This window comes from Salvelinus sp. IW2-2015, unplaced genomic scaffold (genome assembly GCF_002910315.2).
Source record: "Salvelinus sp. IW2-2015 unplaced genomic scaffold, ASM291031v2 Un_scaffold2342, whole genome shotgun sequence".
Classification (NCBI taxonomy): domain Eukaryota; kingdom Metazoa; phylum Chordata; class Actinopteri; order Salmoniformes; family Salmonidae; genus Salvelinus; species Salvelinus sp. IW2-2015.
In genome coordinates this window covers 1-5,406 of record NW_019943667.1, presented here as the reverse complement: position 1 = coordinate 5,406, position 5,406 = coordinate 1, and the positions used below count along the sequence as shown (strand labels likewise).

The window sequence follows — 5,406 nt, the reverse complement described above, 5'->3', positions numbered from 1 at the left end:
TTTGTCTCACCCTCTAATGTTGGTTGCTGTTTTGTCTCACTCTCTAATGTTGGTTGCTGTTTTGTCTCATCCTCTAATGTTGGTTGCTGTTTTGTTTCATCCTCTAATGTTGGTTGCTGTTTTGTCTCACCCGCTAATGTTCGTTGCTGTTTTGTCTCACCCTCTAACGTTCATTGCTGTTTTGTTTCTCCGTCAGGGGCTTCACAAAGGTCCAGGTTCATATTCGGCATGTCCCAACGGAGAACACCCTTCCTCCCCCTCCCATCCCACCCAGGCTGCTGGCCCTGGTGTTCAAAGTCTAAATCAGGTCGGACATTCCACCGGGCCCTGCCCTGCCTCCTCTTCCTCCTCCTGTTCCTCCCTCTCCTCCTTCTCCTCTTCGCCACAGAGGGGCGGTGCCCCCAACCATCTCCCTTCCTCTCCCCTCCCCTCCGCCACCACTACCTCAGGGGCCCAAACCAAAGAGACCACGCCTTTAGGAAGCAGCAGTGGATTGGCTACCCCTGCAGGGACACTGCTCAGTCCCAGTTCCACCGCCCTTACACAGGGATTGGCTAATCACATCCAGCAGGGGGCGGTGACCACCACGTACAGCTCGGGGAGCCAATCCCAGCCTGGCTCTCCCCCGGGCGCGCTCAGTTCAGACGACCCTCAGCTCTCAGCCTTGCTCAGAGGAAAGGACAATAATAAGGATGATGATAACCATGATAATAATAATCATCATCATTGTGGCGTTAATCAAGGAGCCACCACGGACGATAACATCAAGGTCAACAACATCCACCATGGAGGTCCAAAACCCCTGTCGGAACACTCTGTGGCCTCCTGGCCCCTCTCAGCCATGTCCGTCACCACCCCTTCCCCCCCTCGCTCCACTAACCCCCACCCCCCCACAGCCATCAACCTCGCCAGCCTTAACAGCAGCCCGTCCAACAGCGGAACCACCGGTACCACCACTACCCCACAGGTCAATGGTAAGCGGCTAGAGGACTCTTGCAGCCCAGTCAAGGTGGATCCCACTGAGCTGGCTCACAGAAGGCCAGCCCTGGCCTCATGGTCCTCAGTATCCATCTACCCCAGCTCCAACCAGGTGCTCAAAGCATGCAGGTAGGAAATCATATCCTTCTGTCACATCAGTCACACTTCAATTGTAGCCAATTTGCGTTTTGATCGGAGTGTACGCCCATTAGATGGATGTGGTAAAGGCTATGTGTTGTTATGCAGTGTTTCCATTGTAAATGTCATACTAACTAGAGTTCACTGTCTGAGTCACATGGAGCTGACTGTGGTGGCTGACTGTGGTGCCTGACTGTGGTGCCTTGCAGAGTCGCTGATGACTTATTTATTTTGGTGAGAAAGACGGCTGTGGTTTGAGTTGCCTTTTGAAGGTCTTTGTGCTGTAGCCAGCCAGCCTGGCCTTAATGGGCCTGTAGCTCTTAGTTAGCCTTTAGTTGGCGGCAGGTAGCCTAGTGGTTAGAGCGTTGGACTTGTAACCGAAAGGTTGCTGGGTCGAATCCCTGAGCTTACGCGGTTAAATGCGGAAGACACATTTCAGCTGAATGCATTGTTGTAAAACGGACTAGGTATCCCCCTTTCATTAGTTAGCCTTTTAGTTAGGCCTTAGTTAGCCTTACCTGTTTAAGTTCCGCTCTGGGTTACCAAATAGTTGTATCAGTGTTGTGCTTATTAGGGGGCGGCAGGTAGACTAGTGGTTAGAGCATTGGGCCAGTAACCGGAAGGCTGCTAGATCCAATCCCTGAGCTGACAAGGTACAAATCTGTCGTTCTGCCCTTGAACAAGGCAGTTAACCCACTGTTCCTAGGCCGTCATTGTAAATAAGAATTTGTTCTTGACTGACTTAAATAAAGGTTAATAATTTAAAAAAAGAAAAGTGTGGATCTGAAGGACTTGGACATGATGAACATGGCAGTATCTGATAGGCAATGGGGATGTCCTCAGATGGACACCAGTGACTAGGCTGGGCACTAAGGGATGTTTCTGGATGTTTCTGGATGTTTCTGGATGTTTCTGGATGGGTGGGTTATTTGTTTTTACCACATCTGGAGGCCCCATTCTGTTTAGTGTCTACAGGGAGTGGCCAGTAACTGACAGGGCTGTAGAGTTCCTGAGCAGTAAGCCTTGTGTGTACACAACCTGAGCCATAGCTGTTATATACAGCTCTGTATATGATTGGAGATTTGGTTAACCGCTTCTCTGGGCTTCTTTCTCTTACTGAAGCACTTCATTAGGCTGTTTACACAGGCAGCCCAATTAGAATATGTCTGTCAAATTTTCACATCCGATTTTTTTATTTATTATTTTTTTTTTCAAAGCTGATCTGATTTGTGAAAAGTTAAAAAAAATATATATATATTTTTTTTTAAATGTTTATCTGAATTGGACTGCCTGTGTAAACACAGCCATAGTACCAGTTAATCTGTACTCTGTTTTGAGTGTTTTCCGCTCCACAATGCATGTCTAGACTCATTGTGTTGGTTTGTGCTGCTCCTATTAGCTGAAAAGTGATCTGTGCTCTCTCACCTAGCCAATTACAGAGGAGAGATGGGAGAGATACAACAAAAAGCATTGTTATTGGAACAGTTTAAAATTCCTGTTTATACTAAGACCTAGTGTTTACTCTATCTCCCCCTCCCCGTGTCTTTAGGAACCTGGGGAAGAATGGCCTGTCCAGCAGCAGTATCCTCCTTGATCAGTGTCCCCCGCCCCGGCCCCCCCTGCCCCCCTCACCCTCGCTGCCAAAGGACAAACTCAACCCCTCCACACCCAGTATCTACGTGAGTAAATAGCTGTGAGGGTTTTTAGTCATGTCTGTATGTTGGGATTAGGGTTTCCGTTAGCCTGTAATAGCCGGCTTTTGGACAATTTATTTTTAGAAAAAACAGATGAATGAAATTGGCGCTGGCCGATTGTCCGGGAGAAGAAGAAAAAATCCCATTGTGAAATATGGTTTTTTAGCCTCTTGAATGATGGAAATACCAGTGGATGTAAATACATTTGACTGCTCATGCTTATCGGTCTATAGGTTCATTTGCATCATTTAGTGGAATTAAATTGGTGTGTGTGTAGGCTACAGTATATTCATTATCTTATTTATCACACGCATACAACATACAGATACAGAGCCTTTGAGTGTAAAATCTGTCAGACCGCTCAAGAGCTGCTGAAGCTGCTGCATCTCAAACATTCATCAGAAGGCAAATCAAATCAAATTTTATTGGTCACATACACATTGGTTAGCAGATGTTAATGCGAGTGTAGCGAAATGCTTGTGCTTCTAGTTCCGACAATGCAGTAATAACCAACAGTAATCTAACCTAACAATTCCACAACTACTACCTTATACACACACAAGTGTAAAGGGATAAAGAATATGTACATAAAGATATATGAATGAGTGATGGTACAGAACGGCATAGGCAAGATGCAGTAGATGGTATCGAGTACAGTATATACATATGAGATGAGTAATGTAGGGTATATAAACATAAAGTGGCATAGTTTAAAGTGGCTAGTGATACATGTATTACATAAAGATGGCAAGATTCATCAGTGTGTCACATGTCACTTTGCAATGATCTGAAGTCAGTAGGCTATGCCTAATTAATTGTTTGAAACCTGGACATTTTAAAACATATGAGGAATGTCTTATATTGCTTCAAAGTAGCCTATTAGATCTCCTCTCGTTCTACATTTCTAACACATATTTGAATATCTGTCACATGAAACCGTTTGTGTGAGAAGCGCCCTTTTGACACTGTGGTTTCCTGCCAGTTGCATTATGGGACAAACATTCACTTGTAGCCTACTGCCTTGTGTGCATTGCTGCGCTTATAATGTGAACAAATAATAGCTTATTAACATTTTAAGATAAACGTTCTGATCTGTTGCATCAGACTCATTGCTTTGTAAGGTTGCATCCTCGACTTGCATGTTCTGTTAATATGAATTACCATATTCTAAATGTGATGTCATTCTGAGCACTTGTGGGTGGACGCCCTAATCAGGTTATGCATATGGGTCCGGCAGATTTCTCGAATGTCCGGTAAATTTAAAATGTTGCCGGTCAAATATCCGGCGCCACATTTTCCAAACAGAAACCCTGGTTGGGATTTCATTCCCCTGTGCTTTTTACTCTCTCAGGTAAATGTAGTTGTCATCTGGCTGGCCTGGGCTCTATGGCTGGCCTGGGCTCTATGGCTGGCCTGGGCTCTATGGCTGGCCTGGGCTCTATGGCTGGCCTGGGCTCTATGGCTGGCCTGGGCTCTATGGCTGGCCTGGGCTCTATGGCTGGTCTGGGCTCTATGGTCTTAGTGTTTATTACAACTAACGGTCTAGTTTGCATTTCAAGTCAAAAGTCACCATTTAAGGTGGCAGGTAGGCTGGTGGTTAGAGGTGGCCTGGTGGTGGTTAGAGGTGGCCTGGTGGTGGTTAGAGGTGGCCTGGTGGTGGTTAGAGGTGGCCTGGTGGTGGTTAGAGGTAATTGAGGTGGGCTAGTGGGTTAGAGGTGGGCAGGTCGGCTAGTGGTTAGAGCGTTTGGCCAGTAACTGAAAGGTTGCTGGTTCGAATGCCTGGGCTGACAAGGCTCTGTCGATGTGCCCTTGAGCAAGGCACTTAACCGTAATTGCTCCTGTAAGTCGCTGTGGATTAGAGCATCTTCTAAATGACTAAAATGTAAATGTAAATAATTTGGTAGTCAGTTGGTTACAGTTTGGTAGTGTGGTTTGGCTATACTCGACATTAGAGCGTGTGTGGTCTCTGATCTGTCTGTTTCTCCCATGGTGTTTAGCTGGAGAATAAGAGAGACGCCTTCTTCCCTCCGCTTCATCAGTTCTGTACCAACCCCTCCAACCCTGTCACTGTCATCAGAGGGCTGGCCGGGGCGCTCAAACTGGGTGAGTTACACACACTGCTGGCAGTCATACACCGTCATTACATACAGTACTGCTGCTGGTGGCATTCCACTCCAGCAAAATAAATACAAGTCTTCTGTATAGTCCTGTTTGGGAAATCATTCAAATTTTTGTTTAACGTAGTAAAAGCTTTGTGTATCTGTATGCACTCATTTCTTTGTGTGTGAGTGTGTGTATGTGTGTGTATGTGTGTGTATGTGTGAGTGTGTGTGTGTGTGTGTACTCATTCACTGGCTTGGGGGTGTGTGTGTCTGTTGAACAACTTTACATGTATGAGAACAGCACCACCTGCAAGCAGAGAGTGTCATTACATTCAATGTAGGCATGTAGAGTAAAGTATTTGCTGCAAAGAATATATATTGGCTCCCTCACTCCATCAGTTCTCTACTGTTTCATGCCACATCAACACACACTGGATAGGTGCAGTGTAATGTGTTGTTACAGGGTCAGCCATAGTAGTATGATAGGTGCAGTG

At 46.0% G+C, this 5,406-nt stretch overlaps 1 pseudogene; it reads left to right on the top strand.

Annotated features, from left to right (window-relative positions):
- The window catches only part of LOC112073713 (lysine-specific demethylase 6A-like), an 81,757-nt pseudogene extending 76,661 nt beyond the window's left edge, over nucleotides 1-5,096 (top strand).
- The last annotated feature ends 310 nt before the right edge of the window (nucleotides 5,097-5,406 follow it).